This window comes from Mustela nigripes, chromosome 6, assembly GCF_022355385.1.
Source record: "Mustela nigripes isolate SB6536 chromosome 6, MUSNIG.SB6536, whole genome shotgun sequence".
NCBI lineage: Eukaryota > Metazoa > Chordata > Mammalia > Carnivora > Mustelidae > Mustela > Mustela nigripes.
Window position 1 is genome coordinate 6,495,069 of NC_081562.1, and position 18,676 is coordinate 6,513,744.

An 18,676-nucleotide genomic window follows, 5' to 3' on the forward strand; every position below is an offset into this window, starting at 1 on the left:
TCCATTTGCTGTTGTGAAAATTGAAGCTTAAATGAATGATCTAGGCCAAGCTCATTTGGCCGGTGAGAGTCCAGGCCAGGGGTTGGTCTCCCGTCCCGTGCAGCCCCCACTGTGGTGAAGAACTCCGAGGGCCTTTTCTCCAGCCCAGCTTTCTCTCCATTTTTCTCATGTCCCGTCTTCATTTCTTTTTAGACTTGCCTGTATTTGAGGCAGGAACCGCGATTCCCCTCTGAGTACAGGGAGGGCAGACTGAGGAGATGTGCGCTAACAGCCCAAGCAGGCCTTCAGCTGCATTGTTTTTGTTCTCGCCTCCACTTTCAAATAAACAAGAAAATGATGAGGAGAAAAGCTTGCTAGCAGAGATTTATTTTTATTTTTATTTTTTTACTATTTTGTAAAGATTTAATTTATTTGGTAGCGTGAGCACAAGCAGGGAGAGTGGCAGGCAGAAGGAGAGGCAGAACCCTGGGATCATGACCTGAGCTGAAGGCAGACCCTTTACTGACTGAGCCACCCAGGATCCCGCGGATATTTATTTATTTTAATTTTTTTTCATTATTTATTTGACAGAGATCATAATTAGGCGGAGAGGCAGGCAGAGAGAGAGAGAGAGGAGGAAGCAGGCTCCCTGCTAAGCAGAGAGCCCAATGTGGGGCTCAATCTTAGGACCCTAAGATCATGACCTGAGGCAAAGGCAGAGGCTTAACCCACTGAGCCACCCAGGCGCCCCCAAGATACTTATTTTTAAAAGCAGGTTTTAAGTTCTGTCTTGGGGTCACTTTGATAAAGCCTAGTCTTTACTTAGTGTCTTCCAAGAATATTCCTAATCATGGAATCATCACTCTGTGGCAATAGAGAATAATCAGTTTAATTCAGAACATGTAGACTGATGGGTTCCAGAAAATGTCTTTTGAAATTAAACCCATTCCTGATCATTCTAGGTGAGATTTTGCTCTAGGTCCAAAACATTCTATTCTGTAAATGGAGCATTTTAAAGAGTAAATAGGTTTTAGACCTGGGGCCATGTGTGTTCTCTGTTCCTCAGAATCTTTCTGCGCACTGATGCCCGAAGGGCCCTCCCTTCCGCCGAGCCCACCAGTGAGGTGCCCACCACCACCCACCAAGACACGCCTCACAGACCCCCTCATCACCACACCCTACCTATTTTCTTTCTAAAGTGTCTCTAAGTGCATCCTCTCGTATGCCTTTCCACATCCTCCTACACACACTTCCATGACATCCCTAAGCTGGCAGTGACGTTGTCGGCCCCACCTTCCTGCTCTGCTGTGCCCTGCCCCTCCCTTCAGACTCAAGCTCCCCCGCATGCGCCTTCGTTCCTACAAGGCGGTTTGTTCTCTCTGCTCTGGAGGACTCCCCTGACCCCTTGCCCAAGTGGTTCCTACTCCTTCACAACTGCTCAACAATAGTCCCTCAAGCATACTTTCCTAGGGGCGCCTGGATGGCTCAGTGAGTTAAAGCCTCTGCCTTTGGCTCAGATCATGGTCCCAGGGTCCTGGGATTGAGCCCCTCATTTGGCTCTCTGCTCAGCAAGGAGCCTGCTTCCTCAGCTTTCTCTCTGCCTGCCTCTCCACCTACTTGTGATCTCTGTCTGTCAAATAAATAAATAAATAAAATCTTTAAAAAAAAAAAAAAAATGCTTTCCTGACCGTAAAGAGGCTGACATGCTACCATTAACCTCTAGGATCCTGCTGACGTCATATATAGCCCATCACAGACTGTTTTGGAAGTTCCCTGAGTACAGACACTACTTGGACTTTGGGTCCTCAGTTTGGGGCCCCTTTGCCTTGCCCATAGGTGTGCTATAAAAGTGTGTTGAGTGAGAAATGAAAAGGAACGATCTTTACATTTCTGAAGGCAATACCATTTAAGAAAACCGAGATACCAAGCAAAGTCCACTGAGAATCAGAGGCCCCTGGATCACAGGGTCTCTTTCAGCCTTTAGAGACACGAGTATGGTTATGATCAGGGGAGGGTAGGGAGCAGAGAAAACCGCGCGTGGAGACCAGGCTGATCTGGTGGTTCCTCATTTTCCTCCAGCCCTTGTTTCCAGTTTCAGGACTTGGCAGTTTTGTGCCACAGACTCAGAGTCAACATGCTAATGAGGCAAATTAAAGTCCCAAGAACAGCTTGTCAGGAAATCAGATCCTTTCTTCATATTCAGTAGAATAACTCGCATCTTGTGATTCTGTAAAGAAGCGCCAGCCTGACTCACCTGCTCGCCCCTAGTTACCATGCCAGCTGATGGAGAGAAACAGATGGACCTTGTTTCCAGCACACGGACCTGTGGGAATCTGGATTTACCAAAGAGCATCCACAAAAAAGGTCTATGTGATAGAGTCTTCCAGAGGAAAGACACTCTTGCCCAGTTGCATATGAGACCTAATTTTACATTATTCATTTGCTGTATGATAGAATGAACAAATCCATTGTATAGAGGCATGTGTACGCTAAGTGTGTTTTCCGTGTGCTCAAGGTTATAGCTAAATCCTGGCCTCCTCTGTTTGGCAGATGAAGTGCAGAAAGACAGGGAAGGACATTGTTAATGAAGAGAAAAGAGTCCTTTAATCGCGAGCCCTCTGGCCTAATTCAAAGCATCATAACTTTACTGTAAATCCATCTGCGGGTACAAAGGCAGTAGGAAGGGTATTCAGGGAACAGACTCTCCTCGTGGATCAGGGATAGAACTAGGAGACTGCCAGAGAACAGCTGCACGTTGACTTTGACCTTGGTGCTGCTGTCCTGCATTTTGTTCCACCTCCAGGGCCAGCCCCCCCTCAACCCTGACTCAGCCACAGAGACACTTAGTGTAGGTTTTTAGTGTGGTTTGAAAAGCTTTCCCAAAGAAACTAATAATTTCAGGGTCGGCAGCAGAACCACTTTTTGATCGGGGACTTTTTGATGGGATGGAAGTGGGGGGTTCTCAAAGGATACTTCTGATTCTTTATGTATCTGAAAGATAATGGTCAGATTAGGGAAGATTGGATGTGTGTGTTTTTTCTTCTGGTTTTGGTGGAAAGTAGATGACCATCCCATGGGACAGAGGTGAACTGTTAGGCTCTAGAAGTGTGGGGAGGGGCAGTACCACCTCCTAGGCCTCAGCCCTTTGTGGCAGCAGGAGATCCAGAAGCAGTGGGAGAAATCATTCTAGATCATTCTAATGTGGGTGAGTGGGGTTGCATAACACAAGGGTGGGGATAGGCTGGGAGAACCCAGGAGCACGGGGCAGGTGACATTGATGCAGGCAGCCAGAGCCCGCCGTCCACGGAACAGGCCAAAGAGGGAAGGAGCTGCTGACGCAGCCGACCAGCCTGCCGGGCACTTGGCCTCATCCCGGTTGTGCTCAGTGCGCTGCTTTTGGGATAGTTTTCAATGCTTCTGACCTCCTGCAAGTGTTTAATTAGGACTTGATGGTGCATAGTTTAATTTCTCCTTGTTTATTTAGTACCTTCCAGTGCAAAAGTGCTTCCCCAAACCCTAAGAATAATTGCTGTTATTTATAGCCAAAAGCTGAGCACACACACCCTCGGAAGTTGTAGTGGGACCGTGTGACAGATGTTCAGGCCCCCCTGGGGGCTGCTTGTTTCAGGCAGGATTCTAAGGGGGAAAGTTTCAAAAAATCATTGTTTAACCCAGTTCATCCTAATTTAATAGACTCTACTTGGTTTCTGTTCGGTCTAATTTTGACATCAGTAACTGCCAAAAATAGGACGTATTATAGATGGAGAGATGTTTTATATGTTTTTATAAGTCCTATTAATTACATAACTCTGTAAGACATTGCAGTTACTTCACACAACAACCTCATGAGGAAGGCAAAGCAAATATTGTTGTCCCCATTTTACAGATGGTAAAATTGATGTGCTGACTTTCTTGGCCTTCATACAAGAGCTGGCACCCTCAGGTTCTCTTCCACCGGCCCTGGCACTGCTCCAGACCTGGACAGTACTGAGATGAGGCCATCCACATTTCTTCCAAAAAGCCACGTCCAACCTGAAACTTTGTTTTCTTGTACGTACATCCTTTTAACACTGACAGACGGGCATTTGCCCTGGTGTCGTAATTTATTAAGAGGTGCATTTAATGGGTTCAGTTTCTGAAATCGAGGAGTTTCCTAGAAAAGCTACGGGACACAAATGCACCTTTCAGACCCATTCACTACACCTCCCCATAGTGCCAGAGAACTTTCTGGCCCTTCAGCGTTGGCTGTGAAACCTTGGTGCTCTGGGCTGTGGTGTGGGTTCCAGAGTCTGTTGCCAAGCCCGGCTCTGGAGTCTGAGCACGGCAGGCAGCAGCAGAATGCTCTGGCTGGTCTCTTGGGCTTTCTCGAGGGAACATAAGGAGATTATCTAGCTCTGAGGAAGCAAGGACCCAAAACATATAGGGTTTTATATGGATTGCTTTGGCCGACACCTCGAAGTGCTCTTGAAAGAAAATTGGTAGGATGCAGAGTTGCATCAAAGAAAGATGCCTGGAGGACCTTAGAGGGTAGCTCCTTGTATGGGAACCTTGTCACTGCCACGTAGCTGGGGTAGGTTGCTCTGGTGGCAGAGGCTTCTGTCCTAGATACAGGAAATGTAATTAAAAGAGGGGCGGGGAGCTCTGGCCAAAAATGAGCCCATACCTTGTTCCACATTCTCCAGGCTCTGCCAGCGCCGGCTGTGTACTCCCTGTTGAAGAGTGGCCTCGTTCGTCTTCTTGGGCGCTCAGATTGGTTAGACATTGTGTTCACTCCATCGGGCCACGTTTACGGTCTCTACGCGGTGCTGGGCCCTGGGGATACAAGAGTGAGTCTCCTGGTTCAGGGGAGGTGGACAAACATGAATAAATAACGTGAGCATGAGCAGAAGTGTGTGTGGTGCTCTGTGAAAGCCACCTTGGGCCCGGCAGGGGCAAGGCGCGGGATCGTCAAGCCTCAAACAGAACCAATCGCCAGCCCTAACGACACTCTGACCCAGATGCTTCGGCGCTCTGAGGCTGCTTCGAGATGCTCATTAAACACAGTGATGATTCAGGTCGCTGTTACATCTCCTAGGAAGGAGCCTTTCTGTGAATGAAGAGGCAAGCAAAATTCTCCCTCAGAGCTCCTGTCAGATGCGGATTAAACTGCTCTTAGGTGATTTAGCATCTGGCCACCTCCTGCGACAGTGACAAGGGCTGCTGAAGGGATCAGGGTGGCTGTTTGGCCACTCTCTGTTGTTCAAACGTGTCCCAAAACTAAGAATACATTTTATAGCCGATTTCCCAAGATGACAGTGTCAGAAATGTCAAGATTTCTTACTTATTTTGTCAAAGGTTTTATTTAATTGTCAGAGCACAAGCAGGAGGAGCAGCAGGCAGAGGGAGAAGCAGGCTCCCCGCTGAGTAAGGAGCCCGATGTGGGACTCGATCCCAGGACCCTGGGATCATGACCCGAGCCAAAGACAGATGCTTAATGACTGAGCCACTCAGTGTCCCAAATGTCAGATTTCTAAAAAATAACTATATTTCTTTCAGTAATACATGAAAATTTGGCTATTTGGAAGACTGGGCTGTTGCTTGTTTGAAGAACATACTTTGATTTAGAAACCGTGATTGAAGCCCCACTGTGTCTCATGTGTGGGGGGAGCAGTATTATGTGGCAGCGCAGTCAAAAACAAAGGACATGGGGCGCCTGGGTGGCTCAGTGGGTTAAAGCCTCTGCCTTTGGCTCAGGTCATGATCTCAGGGTCCTGGGATCGAGCCCCGCATCGGGGTCCCTGCTCAGTAGGGAGCCTGCTTCCTTCTCTCTGTCTCTGCCTGCCTCTTTGCCTACTTGTGATCTCTGTCAAATAAATAAAGAAAATCTTTAAAAAAAAAAAAAAAAGCAAAGGACATTAAGCTGTGCAGTGACTTTATTCTATCATTTGCATTATAAGAGAATGGTAGTGTAGTTTCTTCAGGTAAAAGGTAAAACAAAACAAAAAACAATTAGAAATGGTATTAGCCTGGGTACTATTAGAACAATTAGAAATGGTATTAGCCTGGGTACTATTCTCTCCTTGGAAGGGGAGAATAGAAACAGAGGACAGGGGCGCCTGGGTGGCTCAGTGGGTTAAAGCCTCTGCCTTCAGCTCAGGTCATGTTCCCAGGGTCCTGGGATCGAGCCCCACATTGGGCTCTCTGCTTAGCAGGGAGCCTGCTTCCTCCTTTCTCTCTCTCTGCCTGCCACTCTGCCTACTTGTGATCTCTGTCTGTCAAAAATAAATAAATAAAATCTTTAAAAAAAAAAAATGAAAGAAACAGAGGACACTATAGAGATAAGTTTTTCTATTCTGTCTTTGGCACCTGGCATGTAGAAAGTACTTTCCGACTGTTGGATACTTGTGTGAATGAGGGGCCCAGCAGGCCGCGCGGTACGGTACGGAGAAGGTCAAGCTTGGGGTGTGTCGAAGCTGTGGGTCCTTCTAGTCACCTGATCTCCAGCAGGCCACGTTGCTTCTAGCTGTTTCTTGAAGGAGAAACAAGGGCACTAATGATAGAACCAGTGTCCCTTCTAGTTCCGGTGTCACTGATGGTGCCAGGACTTGCTCAATAAAATGGGAGTGAAATTTCCGTGAGGGAGAAATGTGTTACATTGAAGAATGTAAAAGGAAAGTGTGAGATTTTCACAGGAAGTCCCCCCCCCCCCCCGACTAGTCTCCTTTGCTGCTGTAACGCACGACTACAAATTCAGCCTTCCAGTTTGGTCGGTCTCGGGTCTGGCACAGGTCCCCCTAGGCTCAGGCTGAGGTGTCAGCGGGACTGAGTTCCTTTCTGGAGGCTCCAAGGAAGAAATTCGTTTTCTTGTCTCCAGCTTTTAAAGGCCATCCCCATTCTTGGCTCGTGGCCCCTTCTTCCGTCCTCAGAACCAGCAGCATCTCTGACCCTGCTCCCATCACCCCATCACCCTAAAGCCCTCAACGCTCACTGCCTCCAGGGGGGCTTCTTTGCCTGCATGGGCCCGTGTGACTGGACGGGAGCCCCCTGGCTAACCTGGCGTACTCTCCCTCCCAGGGTTCTCGACTTAGTCGTGTCTGCAGACTCCCTTTACCATGTACGGTGGCCTGTCCTGGGGATGAGCTTGGACATCTTGGACATGTCATGGGGCCGCTCTGCCTATCGTGCCCCATGGTCTGCATCAGTCAGTAGGGGCAGAAGTATGGGGAAGCCAGCGGTAAATCTACCCCAGGACACCTGAAATCCTTATTCATCGGGTTGTCCCGTCTCTCTGGGTCTTTGTTTTCCTCACCGAAAAAGCTGGGGACTTGACATTGAACCCGTGGCTTCTCAAATTGTGTCCTGTGTCAGAATTGCCTGGACACTGCCCCAGCACGGACTGAGATGGGCCTTGAGGACTTGCATTTCAGCCATCGGCCACCGTCCTTCTCCAGAACTCTTCCATCTAGCAGAACTGAGACTGTGCCCGTGAGACGCATCCCATTTCCTGCACCCCGCCCCAGGGCAGCCACCCTTACGCTTTCTCTGTTTTAACTGTTGGAAGGAGCTCATGTAAGTGGCTCATCCAGTATGTGTCTTTTTCGTACTGGCTTCATTCAGTAGCACGATGGCCTCGGCAAAAGGTTCCCCGCTCGTAGCAGCTGGCGGAGTTTCCTTCTTTTAAAGGTCGAATGATAGTCCGTTGTCCATATGTACCGCGTTTTGTTTCTCTTCATCCGTCCGCGGACACCTGAGTTGCTCCCACATTTTAGCTTTTGTGACTAATGCTGCCGTGAACACAGGTGTGCAGGCGAGACCTGCTTTCACTTCTGGGCATCTGTGACGTTCTGAGGAGCCGCCATCCTGTTACCCGCGGTGGCTTTGCATTTTTCATTCACTCTGGCAGTGCCAAGGATTCCAGTTTATCCACATCCTTACCACACTTGTTGTTTTGGGTGGGTTTTGTTTTGTTTTGTTTTTGTTTGTTTTTTTGTAGTAGGTGTTCTTTTGGGTATGAGGTGGTATCTCGTCGTCTTGATTTGCATTTCCCTGATCATGACCAACGCTGAGCTTCCTGCTTCACGCGCTCGTTGGCCGTTTGTATGTTGTGAGAAATACTATTCAGGGCTTGTTTTGCTGTTTTGTTGTTGTGGAGCTTTATTTATTTACTTATTCTGTGTAAGATTTGCAAATATCTTCTCCCATTCCGTAAATCACCCTTCTACTCTGTCGATGGATGGTATCTTCGGATGTATATATTTTAATTTTCATGAAGTCCTGTTTCTTTTTTCTTTTGTTATGTGGGCCTTGGGTGTCATAACCCAAAAATTGCTGCCATACCCACTGTTGTGAAGCCCATGTTCTCTTCTAAGAGTTCTGTTGTTTTGGTCTTAGGTTTAGGTTCTCAATCCATTTTAAGTTAATTTTTGTATACGGTGTTAGGAAGGATTCAGCTTCATTCTTTTGCGTGTGGATATCGAGTTTTCCTGGCAGCATTTGTTGAAGAGACTGTCCTTTTCTCCATTGAAGAATGGTCTTGGCCCCCTTGTCAAAAATCATTTGACCAGGGGCACCTGGGTGGCTCAGTGGGTTAAAGCCTCTGCCTTCTGCTCGGGTCATGATCTCAGGGTCCTGGGATCAAGCCCTGCATCGGGCTCTCTGCTCAGTGGGGAGCCTGCTTCCTCCTCTCTCTCTCTCTCTCTCTCTCTGCCTCTCTGTCTACTTGTGATATCTGTCAAATAAATAAATAAAATCTTTTTTTTTTAAGATTTTTAAAATGTATTTATTTGACAGAGATCACAAGTAGGCAGAGAGGCAGGCTGAGAGAGAGAGGAGAAAGCAGGCTCCCTGCTGAGCAGAGAGTCCTATGTGGGGCTCGATCCCAGGACCCTGAGATCATGACCCGAGCCGAAGGCAGAGGCTTTAACCCACTGAGCCACCCAGCGCCCTTAAATAAATAAAATCTTTATAAAAAAATCATTTGACTCTATATGCAAGAGTTTACTTCTGGACACTCTATTCTGTTCTCTCGGTCTATATCTTTTTTTATGCCAGGACTACACTGTTGATTACTGTAGCTTTTGTAGTAAGTTTTGAAATCAGGTAGTAGGAGTCTTCCAGTTTTTCTTCTTTTCCAAGATTATTTTGGCTCTTCGTGGTCCATTCATTCACCCAAATGGGTCAGGATAGGTGTTTCTATTTCTATGAGTGAAAAAAGTTATTAGGGGCGCCTGGGTGGCTCAGTGGGTTGGGCCGCTGCCTTCGGCTCGGGTCATGATCTCAGGGTCCTGGGATCGAGTCCCACATCGGGCTCTCTCTGCTCAGCAGGGAGCCTGCTTCCTCCCCTCTCTCTCTGCCTACTTGTAATCTCTCTCTGTCAAATAAATAAAATCTTTAAAAAAAAAGTTATTGGGATTTTGATAGTGATTGCATTAAATATGTAGATCACTTTGCATAGTATTCGTACTTGAGTAATACTGTCTTCTAATCCATGAGAATTGGATGGGTTTCTATTTATTCATATCTTCTTTAATTTCTTTCAGCAGTGTTTTGTAGTTTTCATTGTACAAGTCTTTCACTTCCTTAGTTAATTCCTAAATATTTATATATTTTTTTAAGATTTTTATTTTATTTATTTGATAGTGATCACAAGTGGGCAGAGAGGCAGGCAGAGAGAGAGAGGGGGAAGCCAGGCTCCCTGCTGAGCAGAGAGCCCAATGTGGGGCTCGATCCCAGGACCCTGGGATCATGAACTGAACTAAAGGCAGAGGCTTTAACCCACTGAGCCACCCAGGCGCCCCTACTTTTATTTTTGATGCTATTGAAAATCAAAAGCATTTGTCTAATTTCCTTTTCAGATTGTTCATTGTTTGTATGTAGAAGTGCAATTGATGTTTTGTGTACTGATCTTATTATCTTGCTACTTTGCCAAATTCACTTATTAGTTCTAACAGGTTTTTGGTGTGCTTGAGAGTTTTCTATATATAAGATCGTATCATCTACAGAGAATTTTACTTCTTCCTGTCTGGTTTGGACACCTCTTGTTTCTTTTTTCTTTCCTAATTGTTCTGGTTAGAACTTTCTGTATTATGTTAAGTAATGGTGAAAATGGTTAAGTCTGGTGAAAGCCAGCATCCTTACCTTGTTCCTCATCTTAGAGGAACGGCTTTCATCTTTCACCATTAGGTATGATAATCCCTGTGGGTTTTTCCTATGTTTCTTGTTATGTTGAGGTAGTTCCCTTCCATTCCTAGTTTGTTGAATGTTTTTATCATAAAAGGAGTGTTGAATTTTGTTGGAACCTTTTTCTGCCCCAGTTGAGACGGCAATCGGTTATTTCCTTCATAATGTTCATGTATCACACTGAGCATTTTTCTTGTGTTGACCCGTCCTTGCATTCCAAGAGTAAATCCCACTTGGCCCTTGCGTGTAATCCTTTTAATGTGCTGCAGAATTCTGTTGGCTAGTATTTATGTTGAGGAGTCTTATGTAATTATTCATAAGGAGTATTTGTAGTTTGTTTATTCTTATAGTGTATTTGTCTGACTTTGGTTTCAAGTAATGCTGGCCTCAGAATAATATTGAAAATATTCCTCTAATTTAGGGGGGAAGGGTCACAAGAATTGGTATTAGTTCAAATAGTTCAGTCAGTGTTCAGATAGTTCAGATGTTTGGTAGAATTCACCAATGAAGCCATTGGGTTCAGTGCTTTTCTTTTGGGGGCAGATTTTTTTTTTTTAAGATTTCATTTATTTATTTGACAGAGATCGCAAGTAGGCAGAGAGGCAGGTAGAGAGAGAGGAGGAAGCAGGCTCCCTGTGGAGCAGAGAGCCCGACGCGGGACTCGATCCCAGGACCCTGGGATCATAACCTGAGCCGAAGGCAGAGGCTTTAACCCACTGAGCCACCCAGGCACCCTGGGGGCAGATTTTTTTATTACTGATTGAAATTCCTTAGTAATTATAGGTGTATTCAGGTATTCTGTTTCTTCATGATTTAATCTTGGTAGGTTTTTGTGTTTCTGCAGATTGGTCCATGTCCTCTAGATCATTCAATTTGTTGGTGTACAGTTTCTCATAGTACTCTTTTAATCCCTTTTGTTTTTCTTGTTTTAAAAAATATCTTATTTATTTGAGAGGTACCTCTGTTCCTCCCCCACTTGCCCGCTCTCTCTCTCTTTCTCTCTCTCTCTCTCTCTAGTTCTCTCAAGTAAATAAATAAAATCTTTTTTAAAAAAATCTTTTTTGAGAGAGAGGGAGAAAGAGTGTGAGTGCATGAACAGGGGGAAGGGCAGAGGAAGACAGAAAAACAAACCCCACCATGTGCAGGGACCCCAAGGCAGGGCTCAATCCCAGGACCCTAAGATCATGACCTGAGCCAGAGGCAGACATTTAACCAACTGAGCCACCCAAGAGTCCCAGTCTTTTTTATTCTGTAGAATCAGTAGTAATGCCCCATTTTCATTTCTGTTCTAGGAATTTGAGACTTCTTTCTTTCTTTTTTTCTTTTTCTCATCCAGCTAAAGTGTTGTCTATTTTGTTAACTTTGCAAAGAAGCAACTTTTGGGTTCACTGATTTTTCTCTACTCTGAGCCTATTCTCGGTTTCAGTTATCTCCACTCAGATCCTTTTTATTCCTTTTTCCTCTAGCTTTGGGTTTAGTTTGTTCTTCTTTCTGTAGTTCCCTAAGTCTTTAAGTCAGGTTGTTGCTTTGAGATCCTTCTTATTTCTAATGCTTATATTTCTAATATAAGCATTTATAGCTATTAATTTCCCTCTTAGCACAAATTTTATTGAATCCCAAAGGTTTTGGATGGTTGCAGTTTTCTTTCCATTCTTTCCATTCATCTCTGAATATTTTTATTTCCCTTGTGATTTCTTCTTTGATCCATTTTATGTTTCACAGTATGTTGTTTAGGGACATGGCACTGCATGGCGCTGTTGGTTAAGCGTCTGACTCTTGGTTTCAGCTCAGGTCATGATCTCAGGGTTGTGAGATTGAGCCCTGTATCCAGCTCCATGCTCAGCACAGAGTCTGCTTGAATCTTTCCCGCTGCGTGCGTGTGTGTGTGTGTGTGTGTGTGTGTGTGCATGCTCTCTCTTTCTCTCTAAAATGAATAAATAAATCTTTTTAAAAAAGAAGTATGTTGTTTAGGTGCACCTGGGTGACTCAGTCATTTGCTGGGTGGAGAGTCTCCTTGGGATTCTTTCTCTCCCTCTGTCCCTCCCCCACACCTGTGCACACACTCTCTCAAATAAATGAATCTTTTTTTCTTTTAAGATGTTTAATTTTCAAAATTTTGTGAATTTTCCATTTTCCTTTGGTTACTCGTTTCTAACTTTATCTCATTGTGGTCAAAGAAGATACTTTGTAGTATATCTTTTTAAATCATTTGGGACTTAATTGTAGCTTAATATGTGCTGTATCCTGGAAGATGTTCCATGTACACTTGAAAGAATGTGTACTCTGTTGCTGGGTGGTATGTTCTGTATATGTCTGTTAGTCAAGTTGCTTTATTAGTGTGAAGCTCTATTTCCTTCTGTATTTTTTGTAAGATTTTATTTATTTATTTGACAGACAGAGATCACAAGTAGGCAGAGAGGCAGGCAAAGAGAAGGGGGAAGCAGGCTCCCTGCTCAGCAGAGAGCCCGATGTGGAGCTTGATCCCAGGACCCTGAGATCATGACCTGAGCCAAAGACAGAGGCTTAACCCACTGAACCTCCCAGGCACCCTATTTCTTTCTGTTTTTTTAATCCATAAAGTCTATTTAGTCTGATATTAAGATAGGCACTCTTCCCTTCTGATTACTGTTTGCATAGAATATCTCTTTCTGTCCTTTCACTTTGTCCGTTTGTATCTAATGGAACTCTCTTATATATAACATATAGCTGAATCATAAGTTTGTATCCATTCTGGCAGTCTCTGTTTTTTGATTGTAGAGTTTAATCCATTTACATTTAAAATAATTACGATAATAGGCACCTTCTATCATTTCACTATTTTGTTTCTAGATGTCTTGTAGTTTTCTGTCCCTCATTTCCTGCATTACTGTCTTTTTCTGTATTCAGTTTTTATAGTGAAAAGTTTAAATTTCTTTCTCATTTATTTGACAGAGAGATCACAAATAGAGAGGCATTGGCGGGGGCGGGGGGGGTGCAGGCCCCCTGCTGAGCAGAGAGCCCAATGTGGGGCTCTGTCCCAGGACCCTGATCATGATTCACTGAGCCAAAGGCAGAGGCTTAACGCACTGAGCCACCCATGCGCCCCCTTTTCTATATATTTAATATTGATTTTCTTTAAGGTCACCATGGGGGTTGTATGTAACATCTTAACATTACTAACACTTTAATTTGAATTTATACCAACTTAATTTTAGTGACACACGAAAACTCTGCTCCTTTGCAGTTCTAATCTTTTCAGGTGTTGATGTCACAAAATTACATCTTTATATGTTGTATACCCCAAAACATAAACTAATAATGTTTTAAATATAGTGTTCTCTTAAATTATGTAGAAAACAAGATTTTGTAGTCACAAACCAAAGTTACAATAATAGTAGCTTTTACACTGATAATTTTTTTAAATTTAACTGTTTTAATCTCTTAAATCATGTAGAAAAAAATGTATTTATGAGCCTTTGCTGCAGTAGCACTTGGCTTTTCTAATTGCCCATGTGTTCACCTTTATTAAGATTTTTATTTCTCTGGGGGCGCCTGGGTGGCTCAGAGAGTTAAGCCGCTGCCTTCGGCTCAGGTCATGATCTCAGGGTCCTGGGATCGAGTCCCGCATTGGGTTCTCTGCTCAGCAGGGAGGCTGCTTCCCTCTCTCTCTCTCTCTCTGCCTGCCTCTCCATCTACTTGTGATTTCTCTCTTGTGAAATAAATAAATAAAATCTTTAAAAAAAAAAAAAAAGATTTTTATTTCTCTGTACAGCTTCACCTGCAGACCCCCTTGAGCACATCTTACAGAGGAAGGCTAGCAGTTGTGAACACTGTCGGCTTTTGTTTATTTGGCAATGTCCCGATTTCTCCTTCATTCTTGAAAGACAGCTTTGTCAGGTATAGGATTCTTGGTTGATAGTTTTTTTTTTGTTTTGTTTTGTTTTTTAAGCCCTTTGAATACATCAGCCCACTGCTGTCCTCAAAGTTTCTGGTAAGAAACCTGCAAATAATTTTATAGAGAGGATTGTAACAATTCACTTCTCCCAATGTTCTCTCTTTGGCTTTTGAAAATTTGAGTATAATTTGTCTCACTGCAAATCTCTCTTTCTTGGAGTTTATTGAACTTCTTGGATGTTTATATTCATATCTTCCACCAAATTTAGGAAGTTTGCAGTCATTCCAAAATTGTCTCTGCCCCTTCCTCTGTCTTCTCTTTCTGGGACTCCCTTAGTACTTCTGTCGGTCTGCTCAATGGTTTCACTTGGGCTTTGTTTACTTTTCTTTGGCCCTTTTTTTTTCCTCCCCCCTGTTCCTCAGACTCAGTAATTCCATTATCCTATTTTCAGGTTCATTGATTCTTTTTCCAGCCTGATCCAGTTTGCCTTTGAATCCCTTTAATGAATTTTTAAATTTCAGTTATTACAGTTATCAACTTTAAGAAGAATTTATTTTGGTATCTTTTTAGGTTTTCTTTTCTCGTATTTTTATTTGTTCACACATTGTGTTCTTGACGATCTCCCTCTCTCTTTAATTCTTTTTTTTTTAAGATTTTATTTATTTTATTAAATTTTATTTATTTGACAGAGATTACAAGTGGGCAGAAAAGCAGGCAGAGAGAGAGGAGAAAGCAGGCTCCCCGCTGAGCAGAGAGCCTGATTCAGGGCTCGATCCCAGGACCCGGAGATCATGACCTGAGCCAAAGGCAGAGGCTTAACCCACTGAGCCACCCAGGTGCCCCACCATCTCTCTTTAATTCCTTGAGCATTTCTGAGACAGTTCTCCAAGTATTTGTCTAGTGTACCTGCCCTTGCGTCTTTTTCAGGGAAGGTTTCTGTCGATTTATTTATTTCCTTTGAATAGGCCATACTTTCCTGTCTCTGCATATGCCTTATGAGTCTTTCTTAAACACTGGATATTTGAATTTAATAATGTGATAACTCGGGACGCCTGGGTGGCTCAGTGGGATAAAGCCTCTGCCTTCAGCTCAGGTCATGATCCCGGGGTCCTGGGATGGAGCCCCTACATGGGGCTCTCTGCTTAGCAGGGAGGCTGCTTCCCTCTCTCTCTCTGCCTGCCTCTCTGCCTACTTGTGATCTCTGTCAAATGAATAAATAAAATCTTTAAAATTAATAATAATAATGTGATAACTCTGGGGTCCCCTGGGTGGCTCAGTCAGTTAAGTGTCTGACTCTTGGTTTTGGCTCAGGTCATGATCTCAGGTTCCTGAGATCAGGTCCCATGTCAGGCTCAGTGTGAAGTCTATTTGAGATTCTCTCCCTCCCTCTGCTCCTGTCCACTTGCTCTCATGAATGAATAAATAAAATAATGTGATAACTCTGAAGATTAGATTCTCTCCCTTTCCCAAGCATTGCTTTTTGGGAGGTTGTTAATTGTTTTGGGTTTGGTGGTGGTGTGTTTTTTGGATTTGTTTTTGGCTTTTTTACTATTTATGCTGTCTCTGTGCCTAGAATCAGCCTGAGGTGTCAACTTAAAGTCTCGGGTCTTTTCTGAGCCTTTCCCCAGGAATACATGGGTCACTTTCTAATCATACCCATGTATGTAGTTGTTGTTTTTTTTAACATCCTACTCTTTAATGTCTAGCTCTCGAAAGGGAAAAAAGCAAAAAATGATGGGGAGAAGGTGCCAGTCTTTTCAATCCCCCGGAAGTCATTTCAGCTTGAGGGGGAGGGGCTTGCAGCAGTAGCTACCCTCCTGTGTTTGCACCTCCGTGATCGAAGCGATCATCAGCAGTCAGAGCAGGGATCCCTCCCGATACCTGGAAGACAGGGTTCTCTCTGCCCGCCCTCCCCCTCTCGCTCCCACAAGCTGTGTGCAAGCTGCTCCAAGATCGTGTGCACAGCTGCCTGCCGCTTGGCCGGGCGTCGGAGCTGGATAGCTGCCGCTGTGCTCCTAGGAGTTGACATTGACCAAAATTAGCTGCCGTTTACCACCCAAGTCTTCCCCCGGAAGCTGTACGCCTACAACAGACTCCAGAGTTCCAGAATAGTTGTAGCAGACAGATTCAGCCAATGCAGTTGTTGTCCAGGAGGGAGAGAGAGATTCCTGGTGCTTCCTACTCCCCCATCTTCCCAGAATCCCAAAATTTCCATTTCTAATAAGTTCCAGGGTGATGCTGATGTTGCTGGTCCAAGGATTACACCGTAGCCACTGAACCGAATTCTTTTAATGTCCTTTCTCCAAGGCCCGAGTATACCATACAGGGTTTTTCTCCTCTGGATGCAATGTAGTGAATTAATTGTGCTTTTTACCTGAAAGAAGCAAGCGTCATTTTATTGATGTAATTTCTTGGTGAGGGGTGAGTTTGCTTTCTTTTTGCAGAAGATGGGCACGGTGGCCTATGGGCTAGTTCAGGGCCGGGAGCAGTGAGAGGCCCTGCAGGGGACGGAGACCTGTGCTGAGCTGAGGTAGGAGGGAGATGGACCTTGTTCAGCCCGGAGCTTGGTTGTTTCTCCTTCCTGTCCGGGAGCTCAGGTGATGACAAGGCCAGCTCTGCAGGTTGCTTCTCACCGGTGGTCTGTGTCACTCACATCTACCGACGCTTTTGATCCAGACGCTGTCTTCAGCCTTGATTCACACGCTAACCCTCCCAGCTCTGTGGGGTGGATAGTACTGTTAGGTAGGTTCGTGTTTGCCGTTTAAGGAAGCAGAGGTTAGGAATTGGCCAGGAGCACATAGAGGCGGCAGTGGGAGCGTTTGCTAGCGGGTTGCTTAGGTTCCACAGCCTGCACACATGACCTTCTGTGGCCGTGCTTCGGATATTAGTCCCTTCCGGTATCAGTGATGACTGTATGTTAGAAAATTTAAAAGTGACCTTTTTTTTTTTTTTTTTAAAGTGTCATCTCCTTTAGCAGTCTGGAGATGGGATGGTTCTGGACCTGGTTAATAGAGTCGTCAGCAGTGTCACAGACGGTCCAGGTTCCCTCTGTCCTGTCGCTCTGCTGTCCTCAACAGCTTGGGCTTTGTCTTAAGAGCTGTCCCTTCCTGGTGCTAACAGGATTTCACCAGATCTCTTCATCCCACTGACCGGCAGAGTGAGCAGCCTGTTCCTGCCTCTTGTCCCGGTTAAAGAGAGGTGAAACTTTCCTGGAAGTTCCTTAACCTGCGGCTTCCCTACCAGGAGCGCTTGCTACACCCATTCGTAAATGGCCACCACTGACTGGGGTTTACCTCCTGTCCCTCAGGGCGGGGAGGGCCTGGAGCAGAAGTGTGGGGAGCTGATCCAGCTTCTTCAGTCAGAAGGGCCTCCAGCGGAAACTGCTGCGGGGTGGGGGGGGGGGGGCGACTGACGGATGAGCCACAGTCGTCCCCTCCAGTTAGCAGGGAGACCTCGCTTCTGAACGTCCTCTGTGGCACGGACACGGGTACAGTCAGGGGCTGTTCAGAATGCTGCCAGCGGTCCTTGGTTTACTCCAGCCACGGAGTAATCTTTTGTTTCCGGATCCTCAGCAGGAGGATCTTCTCTCAGAAGACCTCCAGGACGTGGGTCTTCTGAGAGAAAGGCAGAGCTCGCGGAGGACATGGCTTACGGCCCTCTTCCTGCCCCCTTGTCTTTGGAGGATGCCGGGGCTGGTCATTTTGGATGGGCTCTGACCTGGAGCAAGAACTTCCGCTCCGGGTGCCTCGGGCACCTCATCTGTGGAAGGGGGAAGCTTCCAGGACCGAATGACTGGGTTTATGGCTCTGGCACACGGCGACACCCGTGGCATGGCAAGGCCCCGAGGTGGTGCTGTGGCTGGCCCTGGTGTAGGTTTAGCGGCGATCTGCGTTAGGGAAACTCGGTCCAGGTGAGCTTTACTCCCACTGGAGCCACACTGACTTCTGGGCCCCCAGCTGGGCTCTGCCTTCACATGAGAAAGGGGGAGAAGAGCACCCTTTGGGCTTACTGCCCCCTGGAGGGTGCCGGCCCCGGCAGGGAGGCCTCCTCCACAAGCACATCGGCTGAGGGAGCACTTTGGTATTATTTTTCCTAGAATCAGGAGCAAGCATCTGTATCACTCAGGTGGCTTCATCTGGGTGTGCCTCGGCCACCAGAAGGATTTGCAGCCTCCCTCAGTAGGGCCGATTTGGCTGAATTTTACAAATAATGATTATTGTTGCTAGGTCACATTTCGCATGCCGACAGGACTGAGCGATCACAGGGATGATAGAGATGTGCCCCACTTTAAGAAAACCTGCCCATATAAGGAGGAACATCTCAATTACGGAATAATGTCTCACTTAGCCAGAAATTTGTGGCAGGTTTCCTAGTGCATTTAAAATAGGATTTGTGTGTAAAAATACCATTTGCACACAGGAGCCCATCTTTTCTGAAGAGAGACATATACTTGTATTGGGCATTTGGGATAAGTAGAACAAAAATAAAATCTTACAAATACAAGAACTAGAAACCAAATTCCACTTTTAATTCTAAAAGGTTTATATATAACTCTACTATCTTACCCTCTCCTCCCACCCCAGACTTCCACAGCAGAAATAAATAGGCAAGATCTGGCATTTTAAGAAGCGGGAGGAATGAGGAAAGGACGGGCAAGCACGTGTG

At 45.4% G+C, this 18,676-nt stretch overlaps 1 protein-coding gene across 2 annotated transcripts in view; it reads left to right on the forward strand.

Moving 5' to 3' along the window:
• TCF20 (transcription factor 20) overlaps positions 1-18,676 on the forward strand; it is a 56,054-nt gene that overhangs the window by 22,466 nt on the left and 14,912 nt on the right. The gene's annotated exons all lie outside the window — the stretch shown is intronic.